The sequence below is a fragment of the Bombus huntii genome, chromosome 13 (genome assembly GCF_024542735.1).
Source record: "Bombus huntii isolate Logan2020A chromosome 13, iyBomHunt1.1, whole genome shotgun sequence".
NCBI classification, from domain to species: Eukaryota; Metazoa; Arthropoda; class Insecta; order Hymenoptera; family Apidae; genus Bombus; species Bombus huntii.
In genome coordinates this window covers 386,365-402,339 of record NC_066250.1, presented here as the reverse complement: position 1 = coordinate 402,339, position 15,975 = coordinate 386,365, and the positions used below count along the sequence as shown (strand labels likewise).

Below are 15,975 nucleotides of genomic sequence, written 5' to 3'. Positions count from 1 at the left end.
TAACGAACGAGTCGGAATACGATGCGCGTCTTGGAAAATATCCGTCGTGCGAGCGCGATCGAACGATGCAATCGTCAAGACACGTTTTATTGTATCACGCGTTCGTTCACCCTTCCTCAATCTCCTTATCTTGCTTATCCTAACTTCGTCGTCGTTGTCGTCGTCGTCGTCGTCGTCGTCGTCGTCGTCGTCGTCGCCACTCTTGCCAGTGATCTTCACGCCGATTCGAAGTATCGCGATTACATTGAATTTTATTCTTCGTGGTCGCGTTTTGTCCTATCTACGACGAAATAATTAATTCTTATACTCGCGGCAAAATCGACGACGGATCCCTGCGCACGCGAAACGATACGATCGATCAAACGAACAGAGGCTTAAAAACCATCGTTGAAGGTTGAAACTACGATCGAACGAATAATTCGATCCATCCAATCGTTGGTCGAATCGTTCCTAAAACGTAGATATATCATCGATTGGTACATACGTAATTCGTGGTGCAGCGAGCGGCGATCGCGTGTCTCCGCGCTGCAACGGCTGGAAAAACGAAGAAACGAAGGATCGTAGTCGGACCGGTAAAAGGTAAAAAGAAAAACGAAAAAAGGGGAACGGTGGATGGGACAAGTATATTTGAAAATGTAACCGAGTTGAGATCCGGTGGCTCGGAGACGAGAGAGAAAGGGGAGGAACGGGATGAAAGAGAGGAGCGGAGAAGGCTACGAGGAGCAAAGAGGTGGAAGAGGTGGAAGAGGTCGAAGATAAAGGAACAGAGAAAATCGTCGGTGGAAAGAGAAGGTGGGAGTGCATTGTGATAGAAAAAGAGACGAAAATAACGAACGGAATAAGAGTATAAGAGGAGAGGGAAGTTATGCATTGTATATGCTTTCAGGCAAATCGGAAAAGAAAAATAGAAACGTTGCGAAAGAAGGAGAGATCGCTTGCTTCTGCCGGCGAGAAGAACCGAGGGGAAAAAACCGAAGAGGCAGAGAGACAGAGAGAGAGAGAGAGATGCAGAAACTCTTTCTATTATCTATCTATTAATAAAGAAGATTCGAGTAGACTCGGTTCGTTAATCTATTACTTCGCTTGGGATCGTTCGAGCCTTGGGGACGAAGAAAATCGCTCGATACGTGCTCGGACGATAGGTCGGCGGAAGGAAAGGAACGGGAAAAATAGAGTCATCAGTCGTCTGATCCGAGATCGACGGTTGCGAGAGGCATTTAAAAAACAGCTAATTATCGTATAAATGTTTTACGCGACACACGTACATTCTATTCCGTGTACGATTAAATAAAAGGTTGGATCGAACGAAATAATATCGAAATACAGAAGAAAGGACTCTTTGTTCGTTGTAAGTAACGGGGCTACAGCTAATCTGGATATCGAGCAGTCTTGTGTCGCATAGGACGAAAAGATTCTTAGCGGTAGAAAAGAAATTGAAATTAACGTATGTACAAGTTGACGATACAAAAGACGAAACAAAGCGGAGAAAGAAATCACGTACGTATACATGGTATATCGTGTGCTGTTCGATCGAGAGGAGCGTCGAGAAGAAGGGCATGGAAGCGAGAAGAAAGGAGGAAACGCGAAAGAGGGAAGAGTAGAAGAGAGAAGAGAGAGAGAGAAGAGAGAGAGAGAGAGAGAGAGTGTGTGTGTGTGTGAGAGAAGAGAGGAGAAAGAAGAGAAAGACGAAGGCAAGAGGGAAAAACGATCGACTATAGACGCACGGTTGCGCGAGAGACGGAGAGGGAAGGAAAAGAAAGAGAAAGCGGGGGAAAGCGAGACGGACGAGAAGGACGCGAGAGGAACGAAAAGAGAGAAAGAGGAAGGTGGAGGGAGGCAGAGGCGAAGGTAAGTCAAATGTTAGCGAGTGCACGGCGATGGAACGTCTTTAAGACCAAGGAGGGACTTATATAAGAAAGCAAGATGGCAACCGGTTGTCCCTGAGCCACGACCGGCGTTTATTTGCACATTTTTATCTATTTTTCGAGCCGACCAAAAAACTTCGCGCAACCAGTTCGCCCGATGGCGCACATGGGCGCTCCGAGATGCCGAGATTTTTCTTTCCCATGGATGGACGCGTTTTTATTGTCACCGAAGGTGTCACGCCATTCTCCTTACGCACTCGCTTTTATACGAGCTTGTACCATTGGAGTCGAACGCGCTCGATTTTCCGTTAACACCGGAAACGGTTATTCCAATTTTTACCCATCTACGATCACGCGACTTCGTAGATATTTCGCGAAATTTCTGCGACTCGTGGTACGGCTCCGAATAACGCGGCGGTACGAGCCAGACTACGTTCGATAAAATATCGCAGAACGACAGCTATGGATAACAACGATAATAGATGTTAGATATAGTAAAAAAACAAAAACAAAAAAAACAAAAAAAAACGAAAACCCATGGTTCTAGGATCGAGCTGAGTTTATCTCGCGAGAATATCTCGCGATACTACAGAAAACGTCACATCGAATCTGATACGAGATTCTTGGTTACTTGGTGCAAATCTTGTACAGTCCTTGAACGGACAGTATTATTCATTCCATTTTTACAGTGATGAAATGGCCATTTAAATGTCTCGCGTTATCTTGTTTCTTGCTTAAGTAATAGCAATACTATTCGTATTTAACGAGGTTGCATGTTTTCGCATTAAATCCACTGTTTAATGGCTCTTCTACTTAACGTAAACTCTATATCGCTTCGACCTGATATCTTCTGTATGATTTTATCGAATCTACCAGATTCTTGATTACAGACTAAAAACTAAAAACTATCGCGTCCGTTTCCTTCCCTGTACTTGCAATTGCTTCCCTTGCTAGTAACAGGTTGTGGCAATTTCCTTCATTTCCGAAAGCTTACGAAATTTCCTTTCTATTCTTTCGAAAATCTCGATGGAATTTTTCTTTCAACGCGATAAACGGTCCAACGAATTTTGTCTCAAAGTACGATACGTGTTTCGCTTGTCGATCTTTTGGAAATGTTTCTTTCGCGAACGTTTTTCTATTCCCGTAACAATGATATGTCGCCTCGTTGCACCGATGTTTGCATTTAACGAAAGAAGATCACGAGACGCGTCTGAAACTTGGTCGTTCGAAACATAATATTCGCGGTATATCGGCGCAATCGCGAAAACCATAAATTGCGAGAGCAACGAATGCTCGAGAGAGTCGATTAAACGCGTCAGCTTATCGTCCATTAAAATCTCTCCATCACAGGCCGAACCGCGGTTCGCCCGAGAAAATAAAATTCAATTAGGAGAATCGGTGTATAGCCCGGATCCTTCGCTGATTGTAACTACGTAGGTGCGTAGTGCAATGGAACGAGACAAAACGTAACTTATACTTTCGCACGGCCGAGCTCTTCGAAGGAAAGGACAAAGTTTCCCGTGGAAAATTAGCGAAGAGAATGAAAGGATGGTAGTACGGTCATGGTACTCTGTGACCGATGCCGGCAGATGTCCATCCGGTATCATTTGCATGGGCATCTGTGGAGGTATCGAATGTCCCGTCGTAATTTTCATTCAAACACAAATCACTCGTTGGTCGCATGGCGTATTATTGAAACAAGCAATTCGCCCCCTTCCGACGTCGCTCTTTTTCACCGTTTATGTCCGAAGGACCGTACGACCGATCGTTTGCTCCTCGTGTTTGCTCACATGTGACTGCAACGTCGTGAAACGACGTATTTGCCTCGCCGACGCGCGCCCCGTATACCAGCTACTAATAAAAAATGATCGACTATAGAGCATATCGGTCGGTTCGATAAGGACGCGTCTTGTTCCTCGTTATTTTCATCAATCGAAATTTCAATGAATTTTCACGAATAAAAAGTTCGCGTTAAAGTATACATAAAGATGTTCGTTTTCCCAATAAAAAACAAAAAAAAAAAAATAATCGACTTTGAAAATAAACGATCCGTTTATCAACTGGTTTAGAGAGAAGCCTATCTAATGTACGTGTAAATATACGATCACTGTCGTATAATGGAGAATAAAAACGAAAACACGAAAAACACGCTCCTTACCGATAATTTTAATTAAGACGTTCGTAGGTTGTACCTTTTTTATAATTTCTTCGAAATTCCGACACGATACGTTAGGTATTTCGATTTTTAGAGAGATCAACCTTACCGAAATAGAAATGTTCATCCTTAAAGTTGAAAGTTTCGACGCGTAATCCCTACAATAAGCAGAAAGTATGAATAGGTAAAAAATATCTTCCTAGAGAGAGTATGTGAGACACGCGTAGAGCCTCGGCGTGTTTACTTTCGAAGGACGTTGTCGCGCTACAAGTACCTTAATCTGCCAGTATCGCACGTTGCATACATTCGTATACTTTGGAAGATAACGAAGAAATAAAAAAATATTTTACGTTACGTTCGTTCGAGTTGCAGCTTGTTAATTATTTCCACTTCGATCTTGCGAGCTAAAACAAGACAAGAGTTTGTACATCTATTTGGTCGACTAGAAGATCTTGAACGAAGATACAGTCTCGTTCGCTTATCCTTAAAGTTACGCGAGCTGGCAAAGAATCCAACAAGATCTTGCAACTCGATGCCGATTCGCGACGATATACCCGTTTCTCGATAAATTTTCCTCTTTGGATCGCATAAATCAGAGTACTTCTCAAACTCTTTTACGCGTGTAAAGTTATACTAGATTCGCAAAGTTAGATTCAAATAATTAACTACGCAAGGAGCAATGCCGAACTGCTAATTAAGCTCGTTACGTTCTCTTGACGCGATTGACGTCTTGAAATCTCTGGTCGATGTCCTTTGATGCTTTACGTGGGAAACCGAAGCACGCGCTACGATCGCGTTCACTCGACACGATTTCACTCGAGTCTTCCAAAGCGAAATGATTTCGAGTAAGAAGAACGTTTAACGAGCAAACGCTCGCGCGTTTCGGTTCGTCGGTGGAAAAGGAAAACGGAGACACGTTCCTACGAATATGCTTACCAATTACGTCTTTGTAAGTTTCTCCCGATCTTTCTTTTCCTCGTAGCTCCAGTTTCGTCCGCGATCATCGAACTATCGTCGCGTCGTTGTTCGATGGACAATCACTTTGTACCGATTTATCCATTTTAACGCGATCGGTGCGTCGGCATTTCGCTTGTTTTCTTCCTCTGGGGATTGACTGGAGCACAGCTCGACGATGTTCGAGAACAGATATAGCGAGAGATAAGCGAGATACACGCGATACGTAAAAAAATACAATTTTAGTATAAAGAACGTTTTCCGTGTAACGGGCAGATATATGCTGTTGCTCTAAAGTCTATTGCTCTAAATAAATAAATAACAATATTTTGATGCTTAATAATACCGTGCTACTTAATTTTTGTCATACATTAATTACAGGCTTTTTCAATGAAACGACAAACGCAGATAATCCGTTTACGTCGATATAAAATATCACGCAAAAAGTATTTCGTTTCGCGTAATTCGCGCATCGTATTTCGACCTCGAAGGTATCGCTATTTTACGCTCTTACTCACACTTGTCGCACTTTTACGTCGTTTATTTTCCATGCTTATCCAAATAAACGTATTACAACACGAGATAAATGGCACGTATAAATAACTCGTCAACATTATCAGTTTTCTCGTAAAATGAAATATTTTCACGGCAGACCGGGTAAATATCTCTCTTTCTCCCTCTCTCTCGTACACGCGTACGATCGAAAGTTTGTAGCAGCGTCGCAAGTACTGGAGAGAATCGAATCGAAACTGGCAAGAAATTACTATATTACCAGCTACGCTCCTCCGATATTATTCGCATTTCCTATCCCATAGCGACGAGTAATTCAATTTTTAATGTTTCTCCTGCGATCAATTTATTAGCGTTTATGAATTTCGCCGAGCTTATAGCGACATTTATTTACATACGGATATTACAGATACTCGCCTTTTCCTTGCGTTTCTTACGAACCTTTTTACAAACGCATAACCGAAACTATCGTTCCTGCCAAATAATTTGGTATCCAAGTCGTTACGCGCGGCCCGATCCTACGAAGCGCAGTTCGTTCGCGTAACTGCGTGGACGAATCTCGTTAATTCTCCGATTTAACGCAATAAATCAGCGTAGCCGTAGCCGCTTCCTTGGAAGCCGATGATCCGCCGCGAAGCGACGAAAACCGCCACGTAAGACTTTAACGCCCTTTTTCGCGTGACGGGCAAATTGCCGATCGATTTGGAAAGTTATAGCGAACCGTGATGCATATAGCTCGTCGTTGCGATATTTCTACCGCAAAGAACACGTTGTCAGAAATAATGAAACGCTCGGAGGCCTTAAAAACACGTTCCGATATTTTTTTCATGGAACGTGTCGATGTCGCGTGTATCTACTCTCGAGCAATTAGGTTCGAACGTGTTGGAACTCGGAACCGTGGAGAGGCTATTTTCGTAGCAAACAGTTTTCTCGATTTGCAGAAGCGAACACGGAGTATTTATTACGTTAAATTTTAATAGTTTTAAACTTGTATCGGTTTCAATAATTTCAACGACACGTTGGTAAACTGCAAACTCCCTTTGTTTTAAATTCGAATTCAATTTCTTGCAAATTCCTTTTCGGCTGTGTTTTTCGTCGTTCGACTTAACCAATGGTTCCACGATATCGCTTCAGAGATACGACGACAAGCGCGATATCTCGCAGTCGTTTCGAACGTTTCCAGAGACCTGGAACGGTAGAAAGGAAAGAAAAAGTTGCTTCTAGGCGCGAAGGAATCGGTTAGTCAACCGATAGTGTAGAGAAATATTTCCTTCGAGTGACGCTTGCGCGCAGAATTAACGCGTCGACGGTAGAGGCATCGAGATTGTAATACGAACCGAAGACGACGAAGGGTTAACGAGCGTTTCTTTGATCGTAGCTGAACGAAACAGAGGGGATAGGACAAAAGAGAACTGGACAAGGAAGAGGGAAAGATGGAAAGAGAGAAAGAGACACGGAGCCGAGAGTTTAGCTTCGCAGAAATCGACGGAGGAACCGGGGTTCTTTTTCCTCGGCACCTTGGTAACCGAGTAACCAAGTAACCAAGCGACCAAGTAACCACGCGGCAAAGCAGCATTCGCGAGATGCACGAGGGGAGAAACGGCAGATAAGCGCCATAGTAGCGATCTGTCGGCGAGGAAAGAAAGAAGAGGCAAGTTTGGTGGAACGAGGAGAGTCGTTCGGTTGATGGAGAGGGGGGGGGCTGGAGGCGGTGGAGGCAGAAACGCCAGAAGAAGAAGAAGAAGAAGAAGAAGAAGAAGAAGAAGAAGAAACCGAGTGGAAGAGGTTAATGGCCTCTGACACAGTGGTGATAAAGGGGCAACGCAGCGGAGGCGAAACCGCAGAGAATTCGAACCGACTCTGTAGAACACGAGATGAGTAGAACGTGGAACCTCTCTTGGCAAGAGGAACACGGAGCTCTCTAGAGATGACGCCGATAAATATTTTCTAAAGCATCGTCGAACAACGACGACGCGATCTTCCTTCGAGATCGCAGCGATCACGGTGGCAGATATTTGTTCAATGCTGGCTTAAATATTTCCAGTTTCCATAGATGTTAAAAGCACGGTTTATCGCTAGAACCACCAAGCATGTCCAAAATAACGGAACGATATCGAATTCTCTGTTCTTACGATAATAATATTAATAATAATAATAATAATGACGATTACGATGACGATGATGATAATAGTAATAATAATAATAATAATAATAATACACATTGCAGGGTGTAGATAAACGAGACAGAAGAGGAGAAAAAGGTAATAAGATGAAATACAGAATCGACGATTGACGATTACGGATCGCGTTGCGAACCGATAGCTCGAAAGAACCTAAGGATTTAGAAGAAAAGTCGACGGTATTGGAAAACTGGTTACGATTAAGAAAATTGTATTTGCCGTAATTGGTTGGACGAGGCTTAGGTTTCGAGAGAGCGAAACTTCCAAAGAGAAGAGCAGGAATAGAGACTTGTATTTATACAAATAATAGATCTGTTATGGCGCGGCGTGGTTCGGAGGTCGATAACCTCAGACGCGATCGAGTAACCAAGACACAGAGATCTTTTTGGTAAAATTAACTTATCGAAACACCGCTTCGCAATCTCGAGCAAACTACTTACCGTGGATTATCGGATGGCGCGGCGCATGCTACGTAATAAGCGGCAGAAATTCAGACGCGAAGAATGCAGGAAGCAATGGATATCGGAAGACGTAACGAGCGAACGGAGCGGTATTTTCCAGTAGCCACGCGGTTACTCTAAACACGGCTCGCTTTACGAGGCTTCGCTATTCAGGACCGTGCAAAATTCGATAGCTACTCTAACTAGTACCGCGTTCTATAATCGTCGTTCTAGGCTATCTGCTTCGTTTCACTTGCCTCGACGAGTCGTCGAAAGCCGTAGAGAAATCTGGAAAATCAAAGCGAGCTGGTCGATTCTTCTAGAACGATACTCGCTTGCTTACGATACGCGTTTCTTTCGACGTGCGAGCATCTCGAGCCGTAGTCATCCGCTAATTAACGAGAAAACGACGACAACATCCGACGAAACGATTCTCGCGATAGCAACGTCCGATTTTAAAGACTCGCGCTCGATCACCGTTGCCAAATTTCTTTACGCCATATACTCCCTCGCTAATTTTAGGTGGCTCTCTGAATGATGCTCCAAGGTACAACATACTACGTATACGTAGCCAACACGTGGCGAGATGGGAGAGGGCGAGCGACCAGAGTGCGACCAGGACAGAGCCGAGGAGAGCCGAGAAAGAGCGGAGAGCGTGAGTTCTCTTTCTCTTGGTCTCTGTTCGCTGTTGGCTCTCGCCCTCGCCAATCTCGCCCGTCTTTTCGGATGTCCACGATCGGCCTCTGCCGGCAGGCAGGTCGACGACCTCGAGGCGATGCACGCGAGGGAAGGACACATGGAAAACGGCGGGAAAACTGGCCTCGCTCCACGCTACTCGAACTTTCGATCTCTCGCGACTCGACAAGCTCGATCGCCGACGGGTTAAACACCGAGCCGCGTCTTCTGCTCGCGTTTGCTCCGCTGCTCGCTGATCGGACACGTTCGTAGCGGCAGATCCGATGAAAAATCAGCCACGCGACAAGCCTTACGCGTTGCTACTTTGTTCGTTCGGTGATAGTTTCTAGCCCGGTCGAGTACGATACTCGAGTACGTCGGCCCATTTTCAGAAACGCGTAATACGTCGCGCGTTAAGCATTTGTCGGAGATTGGCAGAAAAACGGCAACTTTCTTTCGCCGACTCGAAATATACATACGTTCTCGGCGTTTCTCGTTTAAAAAATCTCTTTATCTCTGGCCTACTTTCCTCTGCACGCTTTTTCTGCCGGAAGTCGCGTGCACCGGTTGCGGGAGCATCGATAAAGATTCACTCGATTTATTACACACGCGCAAGATGAACGAACGCTTTTACCGGTATCCCTATAAAAACATCGAAACACATCACGCGCCGAGACACCGTAAATACGTTGATTAATTACATTGTAACAAAGTGCGAGGATATTTCAAGCCGCGTCGCGTTATTAAACGCGCTACGCAGATACGACGGCGGCCATTTTTCAAATTCCGTGGATAGAAGGCGTAGCAGAGAGATTCGATTCGATTTTTTCAAAGATACGTAACCGTAGAGATATCGATGCGAAAGAGGGCAACGGCGAAGCAACGAGCACGATTCGTTATACCCTATATTCTCTAATAGCGTGCGAATCTTTTCAAATTTCCACTGCCCCCGTTTAGCTGCTAGCCGATCGAAGAATTCGAATTATCGCCGTGTAACTTTTCCTGCGAGATCTTCGCTGCGACAATCAGTGACTCGAAGTAATCGCGATAGGATGGCATTTTTATCTTCTTCCAGATATTCCCTTAATTTCGACGTTTTAAAATACAACTCGCATAACGTGCTTTACGAAGCCGAATTTCTCGCTTCGCGAGCAGCAGCGTCTATACGACGCAAATCTTACGTGAATGAAATCGTAGCTATCGTAACCGTTACGTCCGCTCTACATTGCCAGGTTTATGCGTTTTATCGCCGCATAAAAGACGCTTACTGCGAACAAGCTTAAAACCGTCGAACAAAGCCAACGGAAGATACGAAAAGTCAGTCAGTTAACCGACCTGATATACTCAACTATAAAAACTCCGTTGCTTGTTAGAACGAACACGAACACTGTCAAACACGAACCACCTTTTTATTCCACTGCACGTTCGTCCGAGTAAACAGACACGAATACGCGATCGCTCGGATAAACGAATTTTCCAATAGCGCGACGATCGTTTATCCCTGGTTTTTGAATTTCAACTAAATTTCAAATAAATAGAGGAAATAAATCGTTCGATTCGGATTCCGCGACACCTTTGCTAAACCGGACAGATCGAAAGCAAGAGGAGGAGAGAGAATAGCGTTTGCCGGTCGAAGAGGCGAGGAGAAGCGGGAAAATGTCCGAACGAGAACGATGACATAATAACCAAGCGGATCGAAGGGATTCGGTCGATTCGAAGCTCGTTAAGGCGACGCGATCGATTCTCAAGCCGGTCGATCGCTAATGAGACGGCGTTCGGAGGCGGCCCGTTAAATAGAAATCAAGCACGGATCTACCACACTCTAATTCGTTCTACGCTCTCTACACCGATGCACGGCCCGTCCTGTTGGCTACTGCGCCCACGTTCGCTGCAACCGGATGTGTAAAGCGCACCGGGCAGCCGCGGAACGTGACTCGTTCGCGACATGTCAGAAGCTTGGTGAGCGCCGCTCTAAACTACCTTTTCCTTTACGTTCACGACGTCGTCGTCGCGCGTATAAGTCGACGAAGGAAACCGGCCGCGCGTAATTACGGATTCGTCTTGCAGTCGTGATTTTTTATGCTCGCGCGAACAGAGCCAGGGGAAACCGGTCAAAGATCACAGTCATCCTCCTTGTCGATTCCTGCGTATTTCCGCTCCAACGTATTACGTTTTTCCCCCCCCCCCTTTTTTTCTTTATTATATATTCTATATATTCTATATATATTATATATTATATATATTCGCGTAAGCGGCTATCCACGTATACATATACGTTACCTTCCATTCGAACTTTCCTCCATCTTGTTCCGCATCTTCCGCTTTCATTTTCTCGTTGCTCCCAAACCGTTCGCTTCGAAATTTACATTTACAACTTTGCTTCTTACGTCGAATTTACAATATTTTCGTATTTAGCATCGAAATATCTGTTCCTCGTTAGAACGTTTATAATACGAAAATACATGGGAGCAACCAGTTGCGTATTTACGGTTGTTAGTTTGCGGATCCGGACTACCACCTACTATACGTTTTACGTTGAATCTATCCGATGATAAACGCTTACGTGTTTCTTCATATCTTTCACTATGAAATTGTACTCGGTCGACGATGTAACGATGCGTGCTTTACAACTTGCGCATGGAAATGTCAGGTAACCGCCACGACACGGCGCTTCGATATTTTATCGTCGAATTTCGCGCTTCGAAAATGCAATCAACGTTTGTGCTTCGACCCTTCGAGTCTCACGCCACAGTCTATTTTCTACTTTCATACCGGTGCTTACGTTCGACGCGTCTCCGTAAACAAACCGTGTCTCTTTTACAAACTGTACGTCCGAGCAAAAGAATCGCGTTTTCGTCGCTAACGCGAAACACACTTTGACAAGAAAATGTAATTTTTGACATTGCGTATACGGGATCTCGCGGTTCTAATTGCAGCGAAACATGACAGAGATACGTTCGTTTTTTTTTCCTTCTTTCCCCCTTGATATCATCCGCGGTGTATCCTGAATACTTATTTATAACGCACGGATTATCGACAGCGTGGAAGAAAAAGCTACACGATCGCGCGATAAGAACGCAAATTAGATCGTTCCCTGCGTAATCGTCACCAAGAGGAACAACGAGACCGGAACGGTCAGGGACGGTGAACAAGGACTCGATACGATCGAGGATAACCCGTTGCTGCTCCGAATCATTGACGTAATAACTCGTTAAGAATGTATCAAAGTACGTGCAGCTAGGCGATAATTATTGTTAGAATATTTATTCGTAACATCGTAAAACTAATGGTATCGTTAACGTCTGTCCAAAATGTCATCGGGGATCGTACGAACGCGAGGGATGCTCTTTTTAAGGCTAAATCTCATTGCGCAACGTCCGAAACGACTGGATGTACGTGCGTTGCTTGTAATTTCTATCGCGGTCAACGTTGCTTGATTCGAGGAAACGTAATCTACTTGTGCTTGTTTGCGAAAGTGCATCGAGCGATACACAGACGCTTCGACACGCGACTGCCGCTTCCCTTTTGGCCGAAGATCTTTCCGAAGGCTTTCGGAAACGAAGTTCGTCAAACTCAACCCGATGGACGAACAAAACATGAAAACACCGAAAGAAACGTAAATTTCGCCGTGAACAGTTCGAAACGATCCGATTAAATTCTACGCGATATCGGTCGTTCTACACCAGCTTTTACTAGTTTTTCACCCCTGCACCGCTCGTACTCGTATCTCATTCATGCTAAGATATCTCCTATGCGAAACAACGACTCGCTTCAATAATCCCCCGCTGTCTACCGAAGGCTTATCGCGTTTCGCAACTTGCCGTCACGGTAAAATTGCCACGACATCGTCGTCATCGCGCTGAACGAAAACGAAAGGGAAGGAACGACGGGAGGAATGCAGTTCCCGACAGAGTTTATTACAAAGGTATACGATATATCGGCGAAACGAAGCCGTTGCTCTCGTTCGAGTTCCGTTTCGCTGGCAATGTTATCGGCTGGCGGGCGCGCGCGCTAGGCTGGTTCCGATCGTTCGATCGACACTCGCCACGTCGTTAACCGTTAATTGCCGTTCGCGTTTTTTCTCCCTAGCCGTTTCTTCTTATTTCTCCGAAACGGCCCTTTAGACCGATTAACCGCGTTTTTTGCGACGTCGATACACGACCATAACTTTCGGCCCATGTGAAAAGGACAAGTGGAAAGCACGGAACAAAAATGTTTCAAAGCCGATTTTCTCGCAATCACCCTGTATCGTATACGATTCTCGATTGATAGAAAACGTCTGTTCTACCGAGTTCCGAAACAGTCGTTAAACCGACCGCCGGTCAAATCGAATACATACTCTGTTCGATCGCACTACGCAGAGGCGAGGCGTCCGATAAGAAGACGATGAACTATCGTGACGAACGTTTGACATCGTGTCGTAAACCAGGATGCGTAATTTTCAACTACGGACGACAGGATGTCATTACGCTGGAAAATTTCCAAACGAAGGAAGCGTAAATTTCCTACGTCTCTTAAATCGACCGAGATAATACAATGGTCTTCGGTAGAAATGGCGATTGCACGTAATCCCATGAAATTCTATTGGATATCGTAATAAAGCGTTTAATTTTGTAGAAAATTAAACCGCACTTGGCGGACAAAAATTATTTGTACGTAAAGTTAAGAATAACTATACACGTGCATATAGTATATCGATGAACGAATAAAAATCTAGTTACGTACGGATATTACCGCCAGCGATTATTGGCAACTAGATTTAGGGGATGAAAACGAGGGGAAGGACAAGATGGAGAATCACGGTGGCGAAAAAATCAATCGTACAAACTTCATTATTTTGTAATAATAAAATGTATTAAATAGATAGTGTATTGTTGGCAATACTTATCAAACTACAATTTTCTTCAATCGTGGTACATGAGACTCGCGTATATGTGTGTTCTCTCGGTACATGAAACGAAGGAGGATCGTCGATGCGCGGGGCGAGATTCGTTCGACGTCGGGTGAAAGCGGTAAAAAAAAAAATGTCAAAGACACAAACAAAAATCACTCGTGCATTCGCCAAACGACGCACAGTCTTTACGTACTACGTCGCTAACAGAAATATTCCGGTAGAAAATTTTGCGTTCACCGTTGATCGAACGAACGTCGCCTCTCGCAAACGGCGTTAGTATTTTTCTTTTATTTTTTAAGGCACTCTCTCTCTCTCTCTCTTTCTCTCTCTCTCTCTCTCTCTCTCTCTCTCTCTATCTTTCTCGCCAATCCTCTAATTAATGAAACTCTATACGCATTTATCACCTTTGTGGTCCCATTGTGGATTAGACTGAAGTCGTTCGAGACTGTACCACACGCACTATCGTAACCTACATCGTCCCAAAATAAAAAGAAAAAAAAAGATACAGAAACAGAAATGAACCTTGGATCGTTCCTGCGAAATCTCGTTGAACGACGATAAACCTTCCGGCGAACGACCCAACGGGAGACTGGTGAAAAATCTCAATCCACCGTTGAACCGCTAATCGTTAGCTGGAAGATGGATCTTCGAAGATGATCGGAAGAAAAGAAGAAAATCAGCACGAACAGACCGAGATTTCGCGATGACCTTACGCGCGAGCTCTTCGACAGTTGGACATGTCCAGTTCGAACGACTTCCGCCAGCCTATCAATTGGCTCCCAAAATCGCATTTTGATCTCTCTTAGTACATATCGCTAAATGTCTCTCTCACACGCATTCTCTCGCTCGCTCGCTCGCTCGCTCGCTCGCTTTCGTCGAACATGATATATATCTGTGGCGCAAATCGTTTTCTCGAACGGCTGCCGGTCGACATCGCACGGCGGTCGCGTATCACAAGGAGAAATTAAGTATACATACTTTCGTCGTTTTTTATTCTTTTTTTTTCATTTGATGGGAACACACCGTGGTTAGTCGGCCCTGACAGGAACCGGTTCTCCACGGGGCAAGAAAAGAAGGGGGGAGAGAAATACATTCCGGTAGATTGGTCTCGAAGAAACGGAAGAAAATACATAATAAAAAAAAAAAAGAAATAATAAGAATAATATTATAATATAATAATAATAATAATAATAATAATAATAATAATAATAATAATAATTATAAAAGTTAAAGAATCTTGATGGTTTGTTAGTGATCATCGGTTTCCTCTGAGAGCCAAGAGATCGACCTGTCACATTACATCGTTGTAACGCATGTACTACGCATTCACTTATTGACTTATTTATTTATTTATTTATTTATATATATATATATGTGTGTATATATATAGTGTATTTTGTGAAGAACGTTGTATAAAATATTGTATAAATATATAAATACTTGATTGAAAAAATAAATATATTAAATTAAAAAAGAGACATAACGTAAAGTATATATTTTATTATTAATATTATATTTAATATGTATAAGTTGTCAAGTCTATAACAGGAGGGTACGAAATTAGCGTCGTTCGCTGCTGCGACCGAGTCTCATCCAGTCGCTTATGCTATATATGTATGCATATATGATGTATGTACGTGTGTTTCGATCGACAAAGGTATTATTTGTACAATTCGGCACATAGCGTTTGCTCGCCAATAGGATTCGAGGAACCGAGAAAGACGAAGATACATTTGCCAGGAATAGTTTAAAGTTCGAGAAGCTTGTGCACGGCATTTTCAGGAACAGGAAAACTAAGAGACGTACACGTGCCTTCGTGCGTTTAAAGTTCAAGAAGCCTATGCACGCCATTTTGTGCAACAGGAAAACTAAGAGACGTACACGTTCCTTCGTGTGTGTTATAAAATAAACTATCCATGTAAAACAGTTCGAATAAATACATATAATTATATTAATTGCACTAGTCAACTGAAATTTACGTTCTCCTTTCCCCTTGCCAACTGCTCTCTCGTTCTCGCAAGTATAAATAAAAAAGGGAAACGTGTGAAAACTAGAAAGAAATCGAAGAAGCATGCACCGTGCTCGAATAAAGATGCAAGAAACATAAACGACACTGTATATTCGAAATTGACGCATATTGTTCTCTTGTGAATTAACAGAAAACTCGCTTCGTTCCACGAACTATGGATCGAGAAACGAAAGAAAAGGGGAGAAGAAACAGAGAAAAAAAAAACCCACCACAGTACATCCACTTTGCATCTATGCCGCTACGGTAAACTATTTTTTCATTCGCAAATAAATT

At 43.7% G+C, this 15,975-nt stretch overlaps 1 long non-coding RNA gene across 1 annotated transcript; it reads left to right on the top strand.

The window, feature by feature from the left end:
• Nucleotides 1-709: 709 nt before the first annotated feature.
• On the top strand, nt 710-3,893 carry LOC126872315 (uncharacterized). Its single transcript, XR_007691938.1, has 2 exons — nt 710-792; nt 887-3,893. It is a non-coding gene; the product is annotated as an uncharacterized LOC126872315 (long non-coding RNA).
• Nucleotides 3,894-15,975: the final 12,082 nt, after the last annotated feature.